This window comes from Lonchura striata, chromosome 6, assembly GCF_050655825.1.
Source record: "Lonchura striata isolate lonStrDom1 chromosome 6, ASM5065582v1, whole genome shotgun sequence".
In the NCBI taxonomy this organism is placed as follows: Eukaryota; Metazoa; Chordata; class Aves; order Passeriformes; family Estrildidae; genus Lonchura; species Lonchura striata.
Window position 1 is genome coordinate 1,932,674 of NC_140708.1, and position 25,186 is coordinate 1,957,859.

Here is a 25,186-nt window from a genome sequence, read left to right on the forward strand (position 1 = left end):
AGGGGTCTGAGGAGTGGAGAACTGGAGGCCAGCTCAACTCTTAAAGTAGTCCTGAGCTGATGATCCCTGTTCCTCCTGGCAGGTGAAAAATACCAGCTAAGGGAAAAAAGGCCTGTGCTTGGACAAATAACCATGCTCAGTGAGCATGTTCAGATCTCGCCCAACTTTAATTGCCAGCGCCATTACTGACTGCTGTCAAATGGAGACAGAACACGACTTGGCTTTGAGCAGGAACAACTTTTGGTGATTAATTCTTGCTGCCGGTCACGTGTGGCTGTTAATGATCTCCTGGGATGTCTGGCTGGAATGGGAGGAGATGGTAGGAGCTCCTTGCCCTGGCTGGGCTCAGATTTGGCTGTGCAGCTTTGCCAGACAAAATTCCCACTGCACCATCAGCCATCCATTGTGGAGTGCTAAGGCGAGAGCAGCCAGCCTCACAGGTGCCAGGAGAGGTTTAGGTTGGATATTGGGAAAAATTCCTTCATGGAGAGGGTTGTCAAGCCCTGGAACAGGCTGTTCAGGCAGAGTCACCATCCCTGGAGGGATTTAAAAGCAGTGGAGATGTGGCATTTGGGGAAATGGTCAGTGGTGGGCTTGGCAATGCTGGGGGAGTGGTTGTACTTGATCTGAGAGGGCTTCCCCAGACTAAACAACTCCATCTTCCTCCCTTCTTTCTGGCAGGGGCAGGGCAGGGAAATGTGTGCTCTGAAACATCTGCTGCAGTTCATAAAACCAATGTGTTAAGGGGAGGGAATTCTTCCTGTCTGCCACAAGTGCAGTGAAGCAGGTGACCATCGAAGCTGACAGGGGGGAGAAGAGATTGGCACAGCCCAGATGGGAATCACCTCAACCCTTCCCATGGCAATACCTCAGCCCCACCTACAAACCAGCTCTTGGACACATCCCAGGTTGCCTTCAGGTGCTTTGCTGGAAAGCAGCAATATCCCAGCGCTGACTCACGGACCGGGGATTGGGAATGCCACATCCTGGCACTCAAACTCCAGCCCTGCTACCATTTTTTATTCCTTCTGACATCACTCTGGGGCTTATCACCCTGAGCTGTGGAGCTTTAGCACAGAAAGGTGGTCAAGAGTGTTTTTTCTCCGAGCTTTGAGTTTGGAAATTGGGCACCAGTGAAGGAAGTAAATAGTGATTTTATTTATTCACTTAAAAAAATTATTTTAAAAAATCCCCCATAAATCAACATAAATCAGAACTAAACCTCCTAAAATGAAGCATTTTTATTCACCTTGAAATTACTTTGTTGACTTCAAGAGCACTGGTTTTGGGGGGTGATTTTTTATATTGTAATATTTTTAACCTTTGCAAATGAGGTCGTGGGGACTGAAGAATTGGTACTGTATTGACACCTCACTCCTTTTTTGTGTCTGATCCAAACCTCCAAGCCTCTAATCTGTGTTTTGTTTGGGCCTGGCTGAAGGATATGGGGATCCTTTAGGATGCATTATGAACAGAGTCCATCTTCTTCCTTCCCTGAAGTCTCTTCTTGAGCAGCTCTCAGAAACTGATTTTATTTGGATGGACTGCTGAGGGCTGAAAGTTCTGCCTATTTATTACCAGGATGTTTTCCTCTTTAAACATGCTCTGCCTTTGATGAGGTCTATAAGAAATGCCACCTTTGCCAATGTGGTGGTGTCTCATGGAGCAGCCAAGGAGCAGCAGGACAGGACTTTTCCTGTCTCCCTGGCTGCCCGTGCCATCCAGGAGAAAAAATTCTTCCACTAGCAGAGGCGTCCCTGCACCTTTGCATTCACTTTTCTTATTAGCAGTAAGAAATGACCCTTCTGGCAAACCACCAGAGACTGAAGAACTGCTCCCTGCTGGGGGCTGAGGCTGAAAAATGTGTTAAACCAAGGCCTGATCTTGAACTTCTCCTGCTGTGCTCACATTGGAGCAGCTTGTGAGACAAACACCTTATTTACCAGATGAGTTGCAGCCTTTTGGATATCTCCAAGGAGGGATCAGGCATGCCCTGGCTTTCTCCCCATGTTTAAATGGACTTGGATCATGCAATTTGCAAAAAACCCCTCAGAAAGCAGTAACACATTGCTGGCTTAGGGAGCAGTCAGGTGTCACCTGCAGGTGTCAGGTACAGTCACCTTCACACTCCTCAGTGTATCCATGAAGGAGCTTGGCTTTCACAGAGTGGGATGGAGAAGGAAGAATGTGGACAATTTCTTGTTTTGTTTTGTTTTGTTTTGTTTTGTTTTGTTGTTGTTGTTGTTGTAGGACGAAGTTCAGGAAAGTCTGACTCATCTTTTTATCCTGACTAAAACTATCCAGCTGCTGCCATGATTTTGCTATCAGAGCCTCTGTTCTAGGCAAGGGAAACAACCAATGCCCCTACAACGCCCTTCCCTCTCCCTAAGCTGTAGCTGTCCCATCCTTGGGAGTGTTCAAGGCCAGGCTGGATGGGCTTTGAGGAACTTGGTGGGAGGTGGAATTAGATGATTTTTAGTCTCTTCCAGTTCAAGCCATTCCAAGACACCTGGCTGAGGGTTATTCCTCCCCTGCCAAAGATGGGCATATCTGTGAACGCGCTTGTGTATCAGCCTTTAAGGATGATGGGGCTGGTTTGCCACGATGTTGTGTTCGTATTTTCCCTATCCTTGCTTTCCCAGGGAGTGTTCCTGCTACGCTGGCGCCCTACATTTGCAGCAATTCCCCTGTCTCACCCCAAGAGGTGCCTGCAGAGGAAGGAGGGGATCACAGACACCCCGAGTGCAGCTCCCAGCCTGTGCAGCAAACTCTCGAGGCAGGGGTCATCCTCAGGGATCTGAGCAGCCACTCCTGACCTAAACCTCAGGCTGGGCTGTGAAACCAGCTGAGACTTGTTCTACAGCACCGCAGGCTTGGAAATCAAAGCTGAGCTCCAGGGAGAGCACAGGCAGCGTTCAGAGTCGGGAGGAGCTGTAGGTCTGATTAGCCTGACATGCCGGCAGGGGAAAGAAGTGGGATCCCTCCATCCCTGAGCGTTCCCCTCTCCAGCCCTGGCTCTAATCACAGCTGCCTTGATTTGTGCAGGGATGGATAGGCTGGATTTTCCCCCTGCTGCCTCTCTGCAGAGAGGCCACTGCAGGTCCGAGAGATCAAGAGCTTTCCCCAGAGCCGGGTGTGGAGGCATGGCAGTCCTGAGCAGTGCAATCCTCTCCTCCTTCCCTTTTCTATTTTCATTTCATCACCATGTTCAGGACTAAGTGGTAATGAGCAAGTCCCCAAATAACCTGGTTTCCAGCAGCAGCCTTGCTTTTCCACTGCGAGCAAAACCTGTTTCTGGCACAGTTTGTCCTCGTGCGTGTCCTGCATGACCCCATAGGAGCTGTGGGCTCTTTGTAGGGGCCTGGAACAAGACCCAGAGCAAAGCAAACCCATCTGAGTTCACCCCATGGGGTTCACAGCCCCACAAACCAAAAGGTAGAAAAATCCTCGGCTTGGGAGTTGTGAGTGCGGTAAAAAGCCCTGGGAATACACAGCCAGTGATTTGTGTGAGGGAGGATTTCGCTGAGCAGTAAGGATTCAGAAAAACTTGCAGAAGTGGAAGTGCAGCTTAACGGCAGAGCTGGGTTCATTTGTCAAGCCCCATCCTTACTTCTGTACTTAGGAGAGTGAAGCAATAATTGGGAGCAAAGCTTAGGTTAATCTACACAGAGAACATGATATTCAGTAGCTTTATTAAAAGGGGTGGGGAGGGGGCTGGCACGGGGCTGCTTTGGTTCACTTTAATTTTCAGTTTCATCTTTGGTGCTCACGAGTGTTGGAAAGTAACCCCGTGCTCCACTGACTGTGTGAGGAAGGAATCTCAGCTGGAGAAGATGGAGCAATTTCTCCCTTTCAGAGCAGACTGCTGATTGTGAAAGTGCCATTAGACAGCTTGTGGAAGGAGGCTCTTAGTTGTGAAAACTGCTTTTCCCCATGCAAGCTGAAAAGGCCAACATGGCATTTGCGGAGCCCTGGTGAGCGTCACGGGTGTGAAACTTCCCTCTGTCCCCTTTCCAAATCCAACTCCCTGCCAAGCTGTCCCTGAGCAGCATCATCACTTTCCTTCCCACTGCAAGCCAGGAGAGACCTGGCTTCTCCCTCTTACTCGCTCTCACAGCTGGCTGCTTGTTCCAGCATGGATCTTCACTGAGCCCGCTGGTGTCTCTTCCATGAGTTTGATCCATATGATCCAGGAGGCTTTTCCGGGTCAGTGTTCACCCAAGAGGAGGAACAAATGCCAAGTCAGGTTGTTTTATTGAAATAGAAGTGGAAGGGAAGTATCAGAAGGGTGAGGGAGGCAGGGAGAAGGGAGGACACTCCATCATCTCCATCTCCATCTATCTCCATCTCCATCTCCATCTCCATCTCCATCTCCATCTCCATCTCCATCTCCATCTCCATCTCCATCTCCATCTCCATCTTCATCTCCATCCTTTCCACCCAAGTCTGGTCAGGCTGCCCTTGCACCAAGCTGATAAAGGTCTTCTCAGGTGTTGGGTTGTCCTTGTTGGGATCCCTCAGAGGAATGATAATTCCATAATTCACAGCTGCCGTGGTGGGAATCTCCATATATAGGAGCACCTGTCAGGCATTTTTCCCTTATGTATTTTTATAGCAGCCTTTACAGTTTAATATTTGCCTCTAGTGACCTTTTAATCACCAAGAGATGCCTTCAGCTAAAAGCCCTGCATCTGAGGTGACAAACACAGCCCGTTGCTTGGAGCCACTTGGCTTGATGGGAGCTGCAGGACTCGTTCTGTCTCCTGTGGAAGGAAAACACAGCTCTGCATCTTCCTGTGCCAGCAAAGGAACCAGTTCTGGAATACAACAATGTGGCAATGCCTTTCCTGAGTCAGGAAAGTCATGGCATGGAGTTATTTTTCATCTGAAGGCCCTCAGGTGGGTGCCTGGGGATCATGTTTGCCAGTTGTGTGAGGGCAGGGCAGGCAGGCTGCCTGCAGTCATGTTGGGGGATCAGATTTCCCTGCTGCACGCTTTGGGAGAATCCTTTTGGATGTATCAGTACCCGAGGAAGGGACAAGGGGCACTGAGGAGGGATGGTCGTGTTCCAGCAGTGTTGCTTCCTGGTGTGGATAGTGGGAAGGGATAAAATTCTCTGCAGGCTCTCAGGGGAACCCTTGCAGCTCTCCAAAACTGAGGCAGACCAAGTTCTGCTCCAGGAGACACCCAGGCTACAGGGGCTCAGATCTGCCTCCCCAAATAAAGCCTGGTATCAGTCAAAGCAAGAGACTTACAGCAGTTTGCTCCAGATAAGTGGCTTAAGAGCCTCAACTTTTGTTCTCAGGGAAATGCAGGTCTCCTCACCAGGTCGCCTGGAAGTATAGAGAACAGAAGTAGGAAGGAGATAAGCAAAGAGCTCGGTGCTCTAAAAGCCAAATAACCATCTCAGAGTCTCAGAAACTGGAAGATGATGTATGTGCATGCAGGGAGATAAGGGCATGGGAGGTCCAGAGATGGTCTTGTGCTATTTTAAAGGAGAAAAAAAACACCAAACAAACAAAAACCCAACAAAACTGTTGGCTGAGGTCCCACATACACTGTAGGAAAAAATGCTCAGGTTTTTTGGAACTCTCTTCCCATTTGCTGAAGGAAGACGAGGGCTTTGTGTTACTGGAAGAGTTGGGCTTCATGTAACTAAGTGAAATCATCTTCATACAGGCTTCCTTCTTGCCCAAGAGGGGCTTCCCAGGTGGATTTTACTCCCTGTTTTAATGGGAAATTGAGAAAAAATGGGATTAAATTTCCATTCACCAGCATTGCTGCTCCTTACCTGGGTTTACCATCTGTGTATTTCAGAACCTAAAACAAGCAGTGGTGCAGATAATGGGGTTGAAGTGTCAAACAGCTTTGTGCAGGATCTTCTGGAATTCCAGATTGTTGGTGGGCTCCAGCAGTGATGAGACCAATTGGAAGAAAGGGTCCAGCATGGGATTTTGAAGAGCAGGTAAAAGCCAGCATATGTATGGAAAGAGCAGGCTGCTGGGAGGATGTGTTGGGCTTGCTCTGTTTTATTCCCTTTGCCAATATTTCTGCTGATGAGCACAGCCTGGGCAGAAGATGGGTTGGATGGACTTTGGGTGTGACACCAAGCAGCCACACTGATGTCCCTAAGGTGTGCACTCCTGGTGCCAGTGTCACCACCACACTGACAGCACAGAAGGGTCCTGAACTGACCCGTTTCCCTAACATCCCTAGGAAATCCAGGCAGCTTTCTTTTGTAAAGCTCCTCCAGGTTTTTGTTCCTCCACCAGATGCAGCCATAGCTCCTGGGAGCTTCCTGCTCAACTGAGAGCTGGGTTAAATTCAGTGTTCCCAGGAAATGTCTCTTGATATATTTTACAGTTTAATATTTGTCCTCTGTGAAGCATCTTCCTTTCATGCTAAATGTGCACCTATTATATGCATGACTTATTTTCAAATTCCTGGGAGATGCTGGAGGCTCGGGCTGTCTGCAGCACAGAGGAATGCATCCCTCCAGCAGGAAGGCTCCCAAGTTCACAGAACTCTCAGCCCTTATGGGCTGCACAGATTTTAATGGGATAATTTCACCACAGTTCTATTTTCTAGCTTAGAAAAAAACCCCAACAAACAAGCAAAGGAACAACAACAACAAAAAAAAACAAAAACAAACAAACAAAAAAAAAAAAACCAAAAAAAAACCCCCAAACAAACAAACAAATAAAAAACCCACCCCAACCAAATGGATTTCCCCTGTGCCTCCTTGTTCTTGACCAGAGGCTCCATGTGCAGGTTTTTCCCAGGAAGAGGCCACCAGCATTAGCCAGAAAAAAACATTCTGGAAGGCCAAGGTGTTGTTTATTCCACCTGCTGAGGAAAGCCTTTCTCTCTGGATTTGGAGATGTGACCTCCTGCAGTCCCTCTGCAGATTTAGGAATCTTATCCCGCTAACAGTGGTTTTTTTGAGCCAACTTGCCAGAGCTTGGTTTTTCCACTCTAAAGCTTGCCTTACTTGTCATCAGCTCTGGGGTCCTGCTAAAAAGAAAACAAAAACCTGAAAAACCAGCAAGTCCTATATTTTTACTTTGCTGTTAGGAGTTTGGGATTGATTCAGGATTGTAGGCTGTAGATGCCCCATGCCTGGAAGTGCTCAATGCCAGGTTGGATGGAGCCCTGAGCAACTTGACCGAATGAGTGGGATCCCTGCCCATGGCAGGAGGTTGGAACTGGATGATCCTTAAGCTCCCTTCCAGTGATAGTTTGGAATAAGCTCTGTGATTTTATTCAAAAATCTCCTCCAGTGCTCTTGAATTTCAGTGCAAACTGTATTCTCACCTCCTTTGAAAACATCAATCCCTGTTTGCATGGTCTCACTCTTCTCTCGACAAAAATCTGACCATGCAGGAGATCAATCTCTTCTTCCCCTGTGGAAACTGGATAGCTCAGAGGAAAGTCCCAGGAGAAATAACAAGTACAAAGTCATGCTGGAAGCTCCTTCTGCCCTGGGCTGCTCCAGGGCAGAGATCAGGGTATGGTTTGGCATCCAGGTGCTCCCACCGGGAGCATTCCCAGTTCTCACCACGACGGACTCGTGGGGAGGTTGCTCTTCCTTGCTGCTCATTCAGGGCTTGCAAGACAAATGTTGGATTTGAATGACTACACTGTGGGCAGCCAGTGCAGAAAATCAATTAAAATACCAAGCAGCTTAGAAACAGGAGCTTTAATTACTCACAGGAAGGTCTTTAAAGGGGAACTAAACCATCAGCCCAGAGTAAGGCTTCCTCTGCCCTTGGGCTGGCTATTCCAGATTCTCAGGACGTCTCCATGGAGTGTTTTCCAGCATCCAGAGTAGGTGGCTGGATCTCTGTGCAGCATGCCTGGTGGTGTGTGAGCTCTGTCACCCCGGGGTATCAGCAGGGATGGGCTCCCTGCAGGTCTGGCAGCAGCCAGGTGTTGGCAGCTGGCTTTGCAGCAAGGGAGGAGCTGCCTGGCAGGGTGTCCCCATCCCTGTGACTGGGATTTAGGCTTCCCGGGCCCACTGAGGCAGCTCGGTGTCTATCCGTGGTTTGGGAGACAAATGGCGCCCCAGCAGATTTGCTGACAAAGTGATGGGCATTAGAGGGGAAAACAACAACAAAATAATCATACTTTTCTCAGGGAACACCAGGCTGCAGAGCCTGTTTGTCCTGCCTGCCTGTTTATTTGCCTTCTGCTGACTTTCTGCAGCACATCCAGCGTGGGCCTCCGGCGAGCGCAGGAGCCGCGGGGATGTCGGTGGCTCTGCAGCGGCCCAGCTCCTCCTCCCCTTCAAAGCAGCCCAGTGCCATTTGTGGGGCTGTTGCACAACCAAAGCAGCGTGGTAATAACACCCCGAGCGTGGAAAGTACAGAACAAAACAAAGCATTGATGAAACTCTTGCAGGCTTTCCAGATGCCTGTCCACATCAATGTCCTGCTGGGAGGTACGCAGAGTGAAATAAGGCGCAGTGGGAGCCAGCCAGGGAATGGGCTGAGCTTCTCCTCTCCTTTCCCAGCCCGGTGGAAGAGTCTCAGGACACAAGGTTGCTCTGCAGGATGTGCTGCTTGCTGCCAGAAAAGAAGGAGGGAGCCTGGGTTTATTTTTATGTAACTTGGGGAAGGAAAGGCAAGACAAGCTTTGCTTTGTGCCCTGAATCAGAAGTTTGGGCACACAAAGTTTCGGCTTTTCTTCCTGACTGCCTTGCCACAAGCAATTCTGAGTCTTCCTGGGGGCTGCCCCTGACTGTCGTTCCCCCACCCTAAAAGGAGACAGGATGATTTAAACTTCTCATCTAGAGGAAAAATAACACCAATGATAAAAAAGGAATCTGCCTGGGAAGAACAGAGGAGGCTTCTGCCTGCCTGTAGGGAGGAAGACATTTAAAAATATTCCCTGTTGACAGAGAGATGAGTTATTGCAACCCCTGAGCAGCCAGGGTGGGGCAGAGCTAAGAAGCTGTGCTGGGCAGTGAGGGGGCTCTGCAAAAGGGGTTCCCACCAGTGACTGCTGCTTTTTGGGGCTCCTGGCCTGGATCACAGCAAAACTTGTTGTGGAGAGCTCAGTGTGTTTGCAGCATGGTCTGTGGCTTGCAGGGAACGGTGGAGCCAGGCTGGGAAGCTGGAAGGGACACACACTTTGCCACTGGGCTGTTCTTGAGAGTGATTCAGCATCTGCAGCTCTCTCCTGCTCTGTGACGTTCTCTGCTTTTGCTTTTGCTTTTCCTTTCTAAAGAATCCTTCCAGGCTCGAGGGTGCAAAGAACATTCTGAAGGCAAAGAGCTGAGCCCAGCTTTGTCTTAGGAAGAGCAGTGAGGCTCCATCAGCGAGGGGAAGGACTGAGTGTGCCTTGTGGATCGCTGGGGTGGAGCTGGTGTTGCTCTGGGATAAATGGGATGTGACTGCTGGAGGGAGTCCAGAGGAGAGGGCCATGGAGGCAACTAGAGGGACAGAGCCTCTAATGAGGAGAGGTCCTCTCCTGTGAGGAAAGGCTGAAGGACTTGGGACTGTCCAGCCTGGAGAAGAGAAAGCTTCAGGGAGACCCAATTGTGGCTTTTTAGAGTCTTTTAGTACTTAAAGGGGTTACAGATGAGCTGAAGAGGGACTTTGGATAAGGAGGAATGGCTTCATGCAGACAGAGGGCAGGGCTGGATGGGATATTGGGAATTAGGAATTGTTCCCTGTGAGGGTGGGGAGGCACAGGGTGCACAGGGTGCCCAGAGCAGCTGTGGCTGCCCCTGGATCCCTGGCAGTGCCCAAGGCCAGGCTGGAGGGTACCACCACACAGAGGGACTTGGAGAAACCTGGGACAGGGGAAGGTGTCCCTGCCCATGGCAAGGGGAATGGAACTGGGTGATCTTGAAGGTCCTTCCCACCCAGACCATCCTGGGGTGGTTTTATCACTGCATTCACTCTGGAATCTCTTCCATGTCCACATCAGGGACTGGGGATGTGCAACACCCAGCACAACCCCCACTGCCAGCTGCTGTGCTCATCTCTCCTGCAGCTCCCACCTCTGGAGGTGTTGCCTGGGCACTGACTGTGTGCCACAGCCCTGTCCCCACCCAGGTCACAGCGCTCCAGGAGTGCCTGGGACCCGCAGCCCCATCGGAGCTGTGTGGTGCCAGTGCCAGCTAACGAAGCTCCCCACATGCTCGAGCCAAGAGATGACATTGCACAGACAGTCTAGGTCAAAATAAATTGCTTTCTGGCATTCTGAGATTATCTAAACCTTCTTTTTCCCACGATGAAAGGGAATAAAGGCTCTTGCCTGCTCAGGAAGAGCCTGGAATACCATTTTCCCTGAGCCACAAGAGCTTATTAGGGGTGAGGGTAAACAAAGAGATCTGGGGTTAATTTACTCAGGATGGGGATGGGGGAAGAAGAAGCTGCTGGATTTTGAAGTGTGCCATTCTGGTGTCAACAGCAGCAGGCTGCTGGTGTGGCTGCCAGGGCTGCAGAGTCTCTCCAGGGCATTGATGGCAGCCCTGGGTGCTCTCGAATGGCTCACTGATCTCCTCCATCCCTTCCAGCTCCACAGCTGCCCCGTGTCTCTCCCAGCAGGGCTGCAGGGGCTCTGACAGCCCTGGCTGCTGGGGGGAGGTTTTCCCCAGCAGCGTGGCCTTTCTCCATCCCACTGTTGTTGTGCTGCCCAGCTGACATTGCCAAGGCTCCTTGCTCTGCTCCTGCTATCTCTAGCAGCCAGGGCACTTTTGGAGCCAGAGGATGCAGGGTGTTTACAGAGCTGGCAGCTCTGAATCCACCAGCAAATCCCATCCTGGCTGGATACAGCTGTGGGCACCTCTGCTGGTGGCACTGGTGTTTCCCTTCTCTCTGTTGAGGTACAAAACCATACCGAAAAAGCAATTTATCAGCCTCCTTGTGGACTAAAAATCATTTAAAATTTTAAAGGGAGTGACTCCTCTAGGACAAGTGGCAAAGTAAAGTAAAGGTGGGGATTTTCTCTGAAGTTTCACAAAATCCTCATTTTTTTTATAGAGTCACAGAATGGTTTGGGTTGGGAAGGGACATTAAAGATCATCTCATCCCAACCCTCATGCGATGTGCAGGGACCCATGACTCTGACTGCTGCAGCCAGGTGACAGAGAAGATTCCCAGGCCTTGTTGTAGAACAGAGAAGTTTGCTCTGCTGGGTTTGGAAACTGGAGGGAGATATGGAGACAAAACCAGATTTTTAAAAAGTTCTTAAGACTTGAAATGCTGACAATTAGCCATAGTGGAAACATTTTTTTTTAAGTTCCATGTTACTGCAGTCCATGGAGAACCACGGCACAAAGGGAGAATTCCTTATTCTTTGCTCTGAGCTTCCACACTGTGAAATGAATAAAATCCCTCCTTCCTCTTTCCTGAGATTTTTTTCCTTTTCCCCCTGGTGTTTCTTCCTGTTTGTTTTTGTTCTGTTTCTCCCCTGCTTCCCCTTTTTCCTGGGTTCATTTTAGCAAGTGCTTTTCTCTTGCTTGGGAATTGAAGGAGAAGGGGCTGTAGCTTACAGATAAATCTTTAGCTCTGCACAATCCTGCTGGGGGGCTGCAAGAGCAGCTTGAAGGGTGTTTGTATCCACTGGAGAAGGGCTGACCTGCCTTTCCCCCATGGAAGGAAACCTTTGACTTCCAGAGGAAATTTGATGCAGAACTGAGAGAGCTTTATCTATGGAAATACCTTGTTATAGCAAAGAAAATAAATTTTTAAAAAATATTTCCCCCCCGCCCCCAACACCCCTTGCACCCAGTTTTAAAAGTTTTTCAGATTCTGTGCTGCTTTAGTGGGTGGGTCTGGGCTTCATATGAGGGGATGGTGGCTCTCTGCACAGAGCAGGGAGACAAGGGAGACAAAACAATTCCTGCTCCAGCTGGGCACCAAGGACAAATGATCCAAACCTCAGCCCAGGAGCACAAACACCGTGGGCTGGAGAGAGAAAAACAAGCAGGATGGGACTGCCTGGGCTAAAGCTGGAATGGGACAATGAATTCCAATGTGCAAATGGAGCAGAATTAATGAAAGTGAGAGACCCCATGACCAGGTGTCCATTTTGGGACCATTTTGGTTGATCTTGGCCCTGGCTGGCCTCTTGTGCTGCCCAAGGTGGATTCATTAAGGAGATCCTTTTCATAAATCGCTGTTTTATTCTTTAGCTATGGCTCTGCTCTAGGCCAGCCTTCCCAAGGCATCAGTAATAGCACAGCAGCTTTGCCTGCTGCTCCAGCTTCTTCCAGCTGCCTGTGGGATTCCTGAGGAGGAAAGGCCGCACTTCCCACCTCCTTTGTAGGGCTGTGAATACCTGTGTGTGCTGGTTGGACAGCAAACATCTGCAGTGTACCCTGCGTGGCAGGAGCAGGAGAATGGATGGGATGCCTGGTCCCTTGCCAGGTGAGTTGGCAGGAACCTGCACATCACTCCTTGAAATTCTCCATGGGGTTTGATGGATGCTCAGGCTCAGAATGTTTTGGGTCTGTTTAATTGGCAGGTTTTGATGAGAGGCTCTCACCTCTCCCTAGGGAATTTCCAGGGCTGGCAGAAGCCGTGGGGGAACAATCCCTCGAGTTCTTTTGTTTCTGAATTTTGTGTTTGGAGCAACCACTTCTTTATCAGCTGAATTTTAAAAGGGTCATGCTTGGATATCCTCATGCAGTGGTAAAAGTTAAAACTTGGCTTTTCCTACCTCCACCTTGGGCAGATGAAGCTGTGTGAGAAACAAATCCTTAATTTCATTCTTCGGTATCTGAAAACAAAAACCTGCTGGGGGACTGAAGCTGAAAGTCACCTTTTTGGGTGGACTCAGAGCTTCCAGACAGAATCCCAGTTCTCATCCAAAATTAACAGAGAGAAAATTTCCCCAGGAAATAGTGACATGGACCTGAGAGCATTAAATTGGAACTCTACGCCAATTAATAGCCAGATAATTACAACCCGTCCCCTCCTTCTTGCTGCTGACTTCCCCATGTAATTTTCTTTTAATTTTTGCTTAATAGTCACTCAGGAAAGAGGAGTTGCTTGCATTTGATATGTGCTAGACTCAGCAGTATCAGACTGATGTCCTCCATGCATCCTGGACCAGCCTCAGGGTGTGAGGAGTGTGCTGGAGGGACTGATGGTGCCTCTCAGCTTGTCAAGGGATGGAGAAAATTAAGGAAAAAGGAGGTGGGGGAAAAAAGTCAGGGCTGGACAGAAAAGGCAAAATGGTGAGTAGAGCTGGATGCTGCCTCAATGGGATCACAGATTTTCCTCCCTCTTCCCCCAGGCCATTACTCTGCTCTGGGTCTGTTGTAACAGCCAGAACCCTCTGGTCTTGCTCATTTTCACATCTGAAAATGCAGAACTGGCATCTTCTTCACCCATAAGAGTGGCCCTCTCCCTTGCAGAGGGAGGCGAGGCCCTTGCACAGGGTGCCCAGAGAAGTTGTGGCTGTCCCTGGATCCCTGAAATGGAAGAACCAGATTGGAAGGGGCTTAGAGCAGCCTGGGACAGTGGAAGATGTCCCTGCCCATGGCAGGGGGTGGACCAAGATGGTCTTAAAAGTCCCTTCCCACCCAAACCATCCTGTGATTCTCTGATTCCATGCCAGCCCTTCCATAAAAGGCAGAGAAACTCCACCAGCCAGGCTCTGCCATCCCAATTCCAAGGAGGGAAGAAGAAAAGAAAGCAGAATTGCAGACTTTCATGAGCATTAAATTAAAGCAGAGCACAGGGTCTGTTTTGGTTCCCAGGCACAAACACAAAGTCTCAACTCTCCCCCTGCCTGCTCTCTGATAACCCCACAGGCTAAGCTCAGCCTGGGGCTGATATGTAAAAAAGAGGGAAAGAAAGAAAAAAGAACCAACCCTGTGTAGCCTGGTAAATGTAATTTCAGGTGTCTTGGCCTCTCTGGTTACTCCTGTTCCCTGGCTTCCAGGAAATTAATGCTGCAGAAGGAAAACCCCAAATGTCTCAGTCACATTACTCTGGACGTGGTGGGAGCTGGGGGCTGCTCAGCAAACTCACCTGTGCTAGACAGTGGGTCCTGCCCAGGGAACAGGGATTTCAGAGAGTCAAGGAGTGCTCTGGCTTGAATCTTTAAAGCTCATGGTGTTCCAGACCTCCTGCCCTAGGCAGGGGCACCTTCCAGGGTGCTCCAAGCCCTGTCCAACGTCCCTCTCAACATCTCTTGAGCCTTTCAGGCACTGGAAGGGGCTCTGAGTTCTCCCTGAAGATTTTCCAGGCTGAACAATCTCACTTCTCTCAGCCCTTCCCTAAAGAGTTCCTTCCCTCTAATCACCTTCATAGCTTGCCCCTGGACTGGCTCCCAAAGTCCTGTCCTGTCCCTTATCCTGGGGCAGCTCCTTTACTGCTGCTCCACAGGGTTTGATGCCTCTCCCTGCTGCACTTGTTAAGCTAATTAGGTAACTCTTGCCAAGACACACGTTCATTTAATGAGTATGCTAATTGGTATTGACCAACGTGTGGCAGGCACTTTGTCACGTGCCAATTAGGAGTGCCTAAGAGCTGCTCCAGAGCCGGATCACATCTCCAGGTGGGGATCCAAGGAGATGCCCAGGCAGGGCCTGGCAGGGGTGGGGTGAGTACAGGGAACCTGGGAACCAGCCCTGTAATCATTCAATCATTCAGGGCTTGCTTGTGACGGATTGATGTGATGGGTATCAACCACACAGAGCCACCAGGGCAGTGGGAGGTGGTATAAAACTGTGGCATGCCCCAGGCAGAGCCAGGGCAGACCAGGCAGGATCACGGCTGTGGAGGAGTCCAGCTGGTGGCAGGGCTCGGGAAAGGCACAAACCCTCAGCTACAGCTGCTGTTGTCCCCCTGGGGTGCTCTGTGCTGGCCCATCCTCCTCCTACAGCCCCGTTTCACCCAGTGTATCAAAAAAAAAAAGTGAGTGTTACCCCTTCCCCATGTACTCCTTCCCCAGAAATGTTCTGCAAAATGTTCTCCTTCCCGTTTTTCATTCTGCTGTGCCGGCAGCTGCTGGGATGCTCTCGTTTGTCTGGGGTGGTTTATTTATTGCCACCATGAATTAATTTCCTTTGGCTAGGAAGGACACATCCTCTGGGACTGTCTGTGTGCTGGAGACCATGACTGCATTGGTGTCACTAAAGTCCCTGGCTGCTCCTGGCCTGGCACAATCAATCAAGTGGCGCCACTCAGGCCCCTGGTTAACGAGGGTGGCCCTGGGATCTTTTCCTAAGAAGGAGCCCAGGCGTTGCATGGAAAAGGCCACCTATTTCTCTAGATGGTTTTCTGGAGTTCCTACCTCCCTCCCACCCCAAAATGGAAGCTCCTGCTCCTGCCTTCTGCTGTGGGATGGGCTGAGAGCTGAGCTAAAAAGCCAAAGCAGAAGTTTGTGCTGGTCCCTCTTGACTTGGCCCAAATTCAGCCTTTTTTTCAATGAGAACAGCCCTCAACTTCTCCAGGCTGTGCTGCTGCCTTGGCACACATAACTGGTCCTGGAGCACCACAGCAAGTGTGAAGGAACAGGAGCTGCTTGGGTTTATGAGCTATCAGGAGCACATTTCTCAGAAATACACTGCCCTAATCTCACTCCTATTGATTTTGAGCTATATTTGTACACACACATGGGGACAGACAAGCGCTGCTGAAAATACAAAATCCTGTACTCCTGTAAGGCCAAAAATTGTTTCCTCCAGGTTTGTTTTCAAGCTTAAATGTGAGTTTTTGAAACAAAGGAGCAGGCAGTGAGCTTGACCCAGTTTTTGGTGGGTCTGTGAGATGAGTCCCTATCCCCAGCCCCTGCCAGCCCTCAGGACTATGGTCCAGGTTGTATTTTAAGAAGGTGCTTCCTTCCCAATCCCAACGGTATCCAGCTGCCCAAAAGCATCACTTTCTGTTATTACTGCCTCCCTCCCTGGATTATGCAAAGTGGGAAGAGAAAAAGCCCCAGGAAATTAGGCAGAGCAGTTTATCTGACAGGCCAGCGCTCTCCCAGATAAAGGAAAAAACAGAGTTTGTCTCCTGGTCAGGGTGACACTTTGCCACAAAAGAAGTGCAGGGAGAAGTTAATTAAACTCTGAAGAAGCCATTTATTAGGAAAGAGAAGTAAGACATGGCTTTTCTTCAATACTGCAGAGAGGTTCATTATAGAGGAAACCCATCCTTTAGCAGTTAATAAACTATTTTCTCCCACCTGGCTTTGAGGGATGGCTAACAGAGGGTCCATGGCTCATTTTAATGGGCACTTTTCCAAGGTGTCCATGGCCCATTGGCTAAAAGGGTTTAGAAAACAGCTGTTTCTGAAAACCAGAGAGCTTGGCAGGGCTGTAAACAAAGGCAGAGCCTTTTCTGGAGCATTTTCCATTTGCCATTTCCATTTCCAGTGCTTCCGTTCTCTCTTCTGCTGGGAACTGCTTCCATTCTCTGTTCTGTCACTGGAAAAAAGGATTTTTCTTCAGTTCATCCCTCCAGTGAGAGAACAGGAGCCTTCATCAGTGACAGCCTTTTCCTGCTGAGGCTTAACACTTTAAAGAATCCATTGCCACTGGATGTATATTTTAAAACAACAAAAAAAAAACCCTCACCCAAACCTGATTTTAGATGATGGGGCCCAGCAGCTCTACATGCCCAGAACCTCCATGCTGGGAAACCCTTTAAATCCTGAGTTTGCTCCCTGCTGCACTCAATTTACTCTGCTAACTCCCTCCCCTGGGGTGGGAAACTAAAACCTCTCACTCTCCCCAAGCTCTGAGATCACCCACTTTCACAGAGCTGCAGGAAAACACTGCAGTTAGAATTCCAGAGGAGAATTTACAACACATTTTAAGAGACTGCTTGTTTTAGAGAGTCTTTTTCTCATTTCAGCTGGTGTTAGGTAGGCTAAAATTCAACAGCCTTGTTGTCTATGAAGCCACTGTGCCTGGTGGTAGATGTGACTTTGTCACCTGAATCCTCTACCCTGTGGAGCCTTGAGAAGATGCTTTTGCACTTAGTGATCATTCAATATTGAAAGACCTTTTCTTGTGCATCACTCCCCTGAATCTGGGGAGTCCAGGTGAGTCTCGGAGAAAATAAAAATAGAAGTGAGATCATTTGACGGCAATGCTTAGATAATACCAAAAAGATTAAAACACAGGCAACCTCCAAGAATGGGAAAAGGAACTTATGATATTTAGTGAGCAGATAATAAAACAGCAGATGAAATTCAAGGCTGCTAAATGAAAAACAATTCACAGGGGGAAAATCATTGGGCTCTGAACTGGCTGTTACTGCTTGGGAAGGAGATCTGAGAGTTGTGCTGGAAACATCTGTCAAAATGACACTGCTGGTCCATAGTAGTCCAAAAAAACCAGGGAGGTAAGAGAGGCAAAATGGGAAACGTTATTGTGCTGCTTAATGAATGTCTGGTATCTCCTGCCTTGAGCAATTTGTGTGTAGCCCACAAAAAATGGATGGGAAGAAGCCTAGAAAATTATCCACAGAAGGCAAGGATTGATAAAGGAAGGGCCAGACATGAAATCATTTGTGTTGTAAAGAATTTAATTAGCAATGATGGCTTAACTCAAGAAACACTTGGAATCAGGAGAATCACTGAATCCCAGAATGGTTTGGGATGGAAGGGACCTTAGGGATTATCCAACTCCAACCCCCTGCCATGGGCAGAGACACCTTCCACTGTCTCAGGTTGCTCCAAGCCCTGTCCAACCTGGCCTGGGACACCTGACTTGTTGAAGTCCATGAGGTTCACACAGTCCCACCTCTCCACCTGTCCCTCTGGATGCCACCCCTTCTATTCTAGATACAGGGAAGAGCTCGAGAAGCTCCCAGAAGTGAAGGCAAACGCTTTACCCAGCAGCCTGTTAAAAAGTAGGACTTATTGCCACAGGGAATTTCAGGTATTGGAGGCTTACATAGACTGGGAAAGTGGCTAGATATTTTCACAGGGGGGTGGAAAAGGGATGAAATGGTTGTTTCTCCCCATCCTGTTCCATAGCAGTTGGTGTGAGAAGACAGAGGCTCAGCAGGGCCTGCCTTGCATCCCATCCAGTTGGTGTCTTGGACTCTGCCTTTCCCACCTTCATCCAGAGCCTCTGAGCAGCTTCCTGGGGATTCGGAGTGGGCAGAAACAGCCTCTGCCACAGCTTTGTTAGCCAAGCACGGAATTCAACTCATTATTTTTACTGTGAGTATTTACACTGTGTGCTGAAGGCGCTCACGGTGTTTTCCCTCTTGCAAATCCATCGGGAGCGGCCACTCAGCCTGCCTGGCTGCACAGTGCCCTCTGCCCAGGGGATCTGTGGCATCTGGGTCTGCTTCCCTACCTCAAAGGGACCCAGCCAGGGTTTTGCAGGCACAGCACCCTGGGAGCTGGGAGGTGATGCTTCATTCCTCAGCAGAGCCTGGCTGCTGGGTATCATCTGCCCAATGGTCCCCTTTATGCCCAGGCAGACAGGCTGAAATTCACAGCCACCGCTTACCAAAGAATAATGAAACATTTCTTGAGATGGCAATAAATATCCCCTGCCATGACAGCACTCACCAGAGCCTCTTCGATCCAGGGAAATGCTTTAAAACTCAGCAAAGTGGGAGTTTTTTTTTTTTTTTTTTTTCTTTTAATGCCTATTTACTTGCTGGTTGCAGCTGCCCTGGCTGCTCCTAGTCAGGGTGAGGGGAGCATAGATGGGGTTTGTGGTTCCCTAGGGAACTCCAACACTGGCCCAAGTGGCCCTGTAAGGCAGAGGATGACTGAGGAAAACCCCTTCTCCCCAGGCTGATAGAAAGGGACAGTTTGCAGCTGCTGTCCCCTTCCCAGGGGTTTGTTCTGATTCAGAGCAGCTCTTTCCCACCATGAGGAGGTGATGACACCACAGTGTGCTTTCCACACAGCCAGCTTGGCTTCTTTGCCCCAGGACAGTTTTCCAGCAGCGAGGGTGCTCAGTGTGGCCTCTTGGTTGTTGGGCTGATACAGATTGCAAAGAAAAATCATTAAAAAAATTCTGGGGACAAAACTTCTCTCTGAGGGTCTCTGGGCACAGCCAAGTCCTCTTGAGGCAGCAGCAGGTCTGACTGTACTGGATGCAAGCTACTCTGTGCTGGTTTCCCCAGAGGGCTGGGCTTCCCTCACTCCATAAAAGCAGAATTGTGACATCCAGGAGAGTGCCAGGGACTCATCCTGCCTCTCCTGCTCTGTGGAAAACCAGCCTGGAGCCCAGGCATGGTGGCTGAACCCAGTGCCTCGTGCACAGGCTGAATCCAGGAGGAGATGGGGACGGGGCAGCAGCAGGCTGGGGGGATTTGCTGCCTCTGATCTGGTGAGAGCCTAGGGACAAGCACCCTGGGATGAAACGCTCCTGGAAGCCCTGGCCACAGAGGGAAAAGGAGGTGTTTGGTGGCAGAAGAAAAGCTGATGGTGGGGAAGTGATGGATCTTTCAAACCCAGCCCCTGGATCAGTCTTGTTGCTGTGGTCACTTTAAAATGGATCAGAAATAAAGAAAAAAGTAAAGTGCTTTAGCTCTGCAGTGGGAACAGGCAGCACGGAGCAAGGGGAGGCAGGAGACATCAGATGGCAGCAACCAGCAGAGGAGATTGACTTAATGGGATCAGCCCTCATTTTGTTCTTATTATCAGCACCTTGGGAGTGCAGCTTCTCTTAATTAATTCCTTTGGTCTCTCAGACATGCAGCTGAGGCCTGTGTCCCATCAGTGGCCTGTGGGCCAGGACAGGCAGGGAAGCACCGAGGTCCCTGTGCAGTCAGTCAGTGCCAGAACCCAAAATTGTTTGGGTTGGGAAGGGACCTTTAAGCTCACCTCATTCCAACTCCCTGCCATGTGCAGGGACATCTCCCACTAGACCAGCTTGTTGAGAAGAGATCTTCTTAATCTGTCTGGGAAAGAGTGGCTTTTCCCACAAGACACTTGTGGAAGATCCCAAAATCAGCATCTCTTTTAAATGCATTCAGTTGTAATGTAGAATTCTTTTGCTGACTGCATAACTGGGCTGAAACACAGCCAAACCTGGCTCTCCCTTCTCCTGCCATGGTGTGGCCACCAATTCACTGGCTGCTGGAGGAAAGGGCCTCCCTCAGTCTCCCTTTGATGGTTCACTGGGTTTTTAATGTGGAGCAGGAAAAAAGAAAGAAAGAAAGAGCTCAATTTATGCTCTTGGTATCACTCAGCATTTTCTACGCCCGTGGTTAAGTTGTGATTGCTATCAAGGCTATCGAAATCTCCAGAGGCTGAAAATCAAGGTGAAAGCTTGCTTTCATGGATTATTTCCAGTCACTTTTCTTCTGGCTCTGCTAAAAATAACACAGGAATGGCTTTCTTCGAACATTCCTATTCCCTCCTGGCTGGAACAGAGAAGGTCAGGAGTATGAAAGTGAGCAGCAGCAGGGGAAAGGAGTCACAGCACACTCTTTGCTTCTGTGGGTTTGGATGAGATTTGTTTGCTGGTTTGTTTGGGTTTTTCACTTTGTTCTCAACCTGATTAACTTTCTCTCTGCATTTCTCCCCTTTAGCCCATGGTGGGGAAAGCTGGGTGTTTTGGTCCTACTGAAGCAGAAAAACATTGCTGGTTTTAACCATTTCTCTTTAAAAATCTGTGAGAAACGTCTCCAAATCTAGATGGGGATGGCAATATTGCCTCCACTATTTTAAGATCTTTATCCAAGACCTTGAGCTGATGCTGTGCTGTGTCTCTTGTGTCAGGACAGCCGACCTGGTTTCCCTTGCAATGGTTATGGATTTTCTTAATTGCTGGTTAATTGCTAAATTTCCTGCACCTTTTTATTCTGCAGTGTTTCATGGGATCTAACAGGAGATAATGGTACCCCAGGAGACAGCCAAGGTGTTTTCTCAGGGTGGTGTCCTGGATTGTAAGATAAGTGTGTGCTCTATCCCCATCTGTCAGAGGTGGGCAGTTATCTTCCGTTCATTGGACAGTTTTTCTTTATCTCTCCCACAACCAATCTCCCTCCAGGAGATCTCTTCTGTTAATAGGTCATTAATTATTAATTATCTTCTGTTCATGGCCACTGAGTGTCCCTGCATGGCTGAGAAAATTCTATCATCCCACTGGGAGCTGCTCCACCCAGGGCAGGAGCCCAGAATTCCTACCTGGATATAATCTGACCTGGGAACAGCACAGCAGCCTTTGCTCCTTGCATTCCCAGAGGAGCAGCTTCCTTCCCCCTGCATTCCCAGAGGAGCAGCTTCCTTCCCCCTGCATTCCCAGAGGAGCAGCTTTCTTCCCCCTGCATTCCCAGAGGAGCAGCTTCCTTCCCCCTGCATTCCCAGAGGAGCAGCTTCCTTCCCCCTGCATTCCCAGAGGAGCAGCTTCCTTCCCCCTGCATTCCCAGAGGAGCAGCTTCCTTCCCCCTGCATTCCCAGAGGAGCCCAGGCCCATCTCCCCCAGCCCTGGAGCTCCAGAGGAAAACTCCCCCCTTGTGCAGGATCCTGCTCCAGCAGAAGCACAGCTGGCACTGCAGGAGGGCTGAGCCACCCTGGGATGGGACTGCTGCCACCACCCGGACACATAGGGGCCAGGGCCTGCTCTGACTCTGGCAGTGCTGGTTTTCTGGGGTTATTTTGTACTATTGCATTTGTATTTTTTAAATTTTCCTAGTAAAGAACTGTTACTCCTATTCCCATATCTTTGCCTGAGAGCCCCTTAATTTCAAAATTATAATAATCCATAGGGAGGGGGTTTTCATTTTCCATTTCAGGGGAGGGTCCTGCCTTCTTTAGGAGACACCTGTATTTTCAAACCAAGACAGGTGGGCATCCAGGAGAGGAGAACTCCTGGAGGCCACTCGAGGAGGAGATCCCAGTGCAAGGCAGCTGGAGCAGGAATTCCTGCAGTGGCTTGGCTAATGAGAGCCTGACTGCAGTGCTTGGATAGACCTCGGGTTAATTAGAGGTGGAAACATCCTTTCATTTGCAGATAAAATGCTTTTTCTGCTGCTTTGCTGCTCGCCCTGAGCTGCCACAACAGCAAGGGGGAACTCTCAAGGGGTCCCAGCCTTCTGGGCCACCCCAAAGACACCCAAAGAGCTGACTCTCACACAGAGGAGATTCTCCCAAGAGAAATTTGTCCCCGTGGAGCCAGGAGAGCCCTGCTGGTCCCACAGGAAGGCTGTTGTGGGGATTTCTTTGGGTTGGTGCCAATTGCAAGTACCAAGTTGCTTTGATGCTGGGTTGTTGATACAAGCACAGGAGTTTCTGCCTTGTGTCATCCCGACTTTTTCAAGGATGGCTTTCCAGAAACGTGGCCTGGGACGGAAGTCCTGGGAGAATAACCTTGGAAAAGCAAAAGGAGAAATGTGTGCTTCTCCAAGGGCTGTGGAACAAACCCTGACTCAGGCAGGGCTTCCTGGAGAAGACATTTCAGGCTTCTTTTCAGCTTTCCAAGGGGGGAAAAGCCAGGGCTTTCCCTGTTCTGGGAGAAGGGTTTAGGTCTTGAAGCAGAGTGCGCAGATGTATAAGACAAGGGTGTTAGAGGGTGTTAGAGGTGGTCCAGGGGGAAATTAAAAGGGAGCAACAGCTAAATCCTGAGGCAGCAATAATCCCTTCAGCCCAGGAAGGCACCAGCACATAACCCAGGGCAGAGATAGCACCATAGGAGAGCATTCCAAGGCAGCTGGGAGTATCAGGTGGGATACCAAGAGCTCAGGTTGACTTTAAAAAGGTTTTTTTTTAAAAAAAAGGCAACATGTGGAAGCATTTGGCAAAATTCCTACTGAAAGAGAAGATTTCTTTTTAATTTTTAAAAATTTTATTTATAATTTTCTTTATAGATATGTGTATAGATACAATCCAGCAGCTCTGCCAAAACTGTGGTCCCCTTATTTTTCAAAGGGGAAGAAAGCCTATAGCACACCTGACAGGTAAAATAAAGCAAATGCAATGCTGTATTTTTAGGGGCATGGCCATCATGAAGAGTTAAGCTGGAATATGTTCCCAAAGATGAGGACCAGACAGGCATGTACAGCATGGAATCCTCAAGGGGTTTGTGTTGCAAGGGACTTTAAAGACCCTCCCATTCCAGCCCCCTGCCAAGGCCAGGGACACTTTCCACTAGTCCAGGTTGGTCCAGACAGCTGGATCCAAAAGTCTGCAGTAAAATTAAATATCATTGTCTTGTGATGTAGTTCTCTATCTTGTTCTTAGACCAGGAAACTGTATCTTCATAATAGCTTTTATCTGCCATCCTTTTACATTTATCAGTTCTCAGCCCCTAAGCGAGGAGGAGCTCAGCCCCGACCCAGAGGCTTGTGCTCACATCCTGCATGTGTAAATAAATAATCCAAGCACTGATGGGATGGCAAAGGCCTGGCCTTGAGGGGGTGTTTGACCTGAGATCCTGCTCAGTCTATGTGGGAAATAGTAAAGGTAAGATGATTTTCAGAAAGCTGGAAAAGCAGGCCTTAGAGGCAGAAATAGCAGAGAAACTTAGAGCTAGCTGCAGCTGCAAAGTCTGAAAGTAGAGAAAGTTACAATGGTACAGCAAGCAAGGACTTTACAGCTTGGGTTTTAGGCTTGGCTAAGAGAGCAGGAAAATACGCTTAGCAAGGTAGTAGAAGGTTTTAAGCTTAATAATGAATTATTGTGCATTGTTAATAGAAAGAAGACAAGCAAGCATTGTGTGAAGCAGCTGTACATGTGCTTTTAGCCATTGGCTAGAACAATTGTCTGTAAGCTTTAGCAATGTGCTATTGGCTAGAAAGTTTTTAAAATGCTCTGTAACAAAGAAATCTTTGGCTGCTGCTGGCTGAGCATGAGCTTTTGCCATCTTCCTATTGTCTCAGCCATGTAATGAGGCTGATGCTGCAATAAAAGCTCAAGGATTGTACCCCAGCAGTCCTGTCCTGTTAGTGGAAACCAACTGCAAACACAAGTGAGCAGGGAGCCAGCAGCAGCCCATGCATCAGCTGCAGTGGTCCCTCCAGCTGTTTGCTGTTCCTTGCTGGAGCCTGTGACTGATCACTGGCATCACCCGCTCTGGCTTCCGCGCTCTGATTAGATTCCTGCAGTTCTGGGAAAAGTGGGAGAATAAATAACAAATCCTGAGGGCTGAATAACAAGTGCCTCTGCTTGTGCCAAGGGGTCTTTCTTTGCATGCAAAAATGAGGAGTTACCTGCTCCTGCTCCCCTCTGCCCGTGACTTTTCATTGGTGTGATGGCTCTGGGGGTGTTATCCCTCTGGAGCTGAAAGCACAGAGCTGTTTGGATGTGCAGTAGCCAGAAGAGCTGGCAGCATTTTGGACAGAGAGGTTGACATGAAGTGTTCAAGGATGGAGCTTTCAGCAGTGGAAGGTATCCCTGCCTGTGGCAGAGCGTGGAACAAGATGAACTTTAAGGTCCCATCCAACTCAAACCATTCTAGGATCCAGCCAGCTCAGAATCCACTGTAGAGCCGTTAGGCAAAGGAAAAAAAAATATAATAAACCTCGGGGGAGGGGAGGGGAGGAGCCCGACCCTAAAACTTTTTTGTTCTACCAGTTAAATAAAGAACCAAATCTGATCAGCCAGGTAGCAAAATTAAATTAAGATGAGGGTTTGCTCAATGCTGCTGTTTTTTTAGCTGGATTTTTCTCCCTGTGCACACAAAATGCCACTGCTGACATAGCTCTGGTCATGTTAGCAAAGGCTGGGGGTGTGTTGGGTTGTTTTTTCCTCTGGTGCTCTCTGCCTGCTGCTTTCAGCTACTGGGATGGAGTCAGCTCCTGCGTCACCCCTGCTCTGATGTCCTTTGAAAGCCAGCGGTGTCACCTTTTCAAAAGTGAGTGTAAAGCTGGAATTCTACAGCTTTGCTGAAATGCTGGGGGAAAGTGGCAGGAAGGGTATGGGAGACAAATTGCCTTTACCTGCCCATCAAAAAAAACCAAAAAAACAATCTGGTCCCCACAATGCCAGCTAGCTATGTTGGGGATGTGGTGCCATGCTGGAGTTTTGGGGTGGTTGCAACCAGGTTTGCCCTTTTTTAAGGCTGTTCTGCATGCTGAGCATTTGCAAGGGCAGTGCTGGAGGTACCAGTGATGCTTGTGAGGCAGCCCAAACCATCCCCAGCCCCTTCCCTACCAGAAGGGAGTTAAAAGCAAATCCCAGTGTCTTGCTCTGGGCTCTGTGCACAGAGTGTTGCAGGCTCCTTCTCCCTCCTATTTGATTTCCCTACCACCACCTTCTTATTTTCCCTAAAGACTTTTGAAATATTCCGTTGATTTTTTTGATC

The 25,186-nt window shown here is 49.1% G+C and overlaps 1 protein-coding gene and 1 long non-coding RNA gene across 1 annotated transcript; one reads left to right on the forward strand and one right to left on the reverse strand.

Moving 5' to 3' along the window:
- LOC144246640 (uncharacterized) overlaps positions 1 to 25,186 on the forward strand; it is a 222,033-nt gene that overhangs the window by 141,925 nt on the left and 54,922 nt on the right.
- Positions 10,110 to 15,619, reverse strand: LOC146766989 (uncharacterized). Its single transcript, XR_014956357.1, has 3 exons — positions 13,992 to 15,619; positions 13,832 to 13,912; positions 10,110 to 13,429 (listed from the first exon to the last, which is right to left on the reverse strand). It is a non-coding gene; the product is annotated as an uncharacterized LOC146766989 (long non-coding RNA).